This window comes from Sinocyclocheilus grahami, unplaced genomic scaffold, assembly GCF_001515645.1.
Source record: "Sinocyclocheilus grahami isolate Dianchi unplaced genomic scaffold, SAMN03320097.WGS_v1.1 scaffold224.1, whole genome shotgun sequence".
Taxonomy (NCBI): Eukaryota; Metazoa; Chordata; class Actinopteri; order Cypriniformes; family Cyprinidae; genus Sinocyclocheilus; species Sinocyclocheilus grahami.
In genome coordinates, this window is record NW_015505403.1 from 180,322 (window position 1) to 180,863 (window position 542).

The window sequence follows — 542 nt, forward strand, 5'->3', positions numbered from 1 at the left end:
TAAAAAAAACACAAACATTGTAGAATTGAGTAGTCTTCTGTTTAAAGTGTGGAAAGCCACCGATACTCTTACGACAATTACCCAACACTAGTTCCTTTTTCATCAACATGTTAAAACTGAATTCCAATAAGTTACATTTAGTCCACACATGACAGTTACATTTACTAAGTACCAGAAAACATTTCTCCTTGTTTAGTGTAGCCGTTGTCTTTTGCCACCTGGACCAGTGTCTCCAGCACCACTGTCTTAGGAGGCTGCAGAAGATGAGTCGCCATCCATAAGGCCACAAGACCACATCTGAAGTTACATACAAGAGCAGAGACATATCAACTAACAGTGCACAAACACGCAGCTACACAGGCAGATAAACAACAGCAATGGACCGATGTATTGTCAAGACAGATATCAGCCGATAAGCTTTTCTATTTGGCCGATAAGTGTCAGAATATTTGTCATATTTGATGTGTACAGGGAAAAGTAAAATTAGCATTAAATGATCTTCACTTTATCAGTGTTATTTTAGTATCACTGAGATACTATTA

At 37.8% G+C, this 542-nt stretch overlaps 1 long non-coding RNA gene across 1 annotated transcript in view; it reads right to left on the bottom strand.

The window, feature by feature from the left end:
* Positions 1 to 181: 181 nt before the first annotated feature.
* Positions 182 to 542, bottom strand: part of LOC107596865 (uncharacterized) — a 1,395-nt gene continuing 1,034 nt past the window's right edge. The window contains exon 3 of the long non-coding RNA XR_001610412.1: positions 182 to 297. This is a non-coding gene — a long non-coding RNA (uncharacterized lncRNA). The remainder of the gene's footprint in view (positions 298 to 542) is intronic.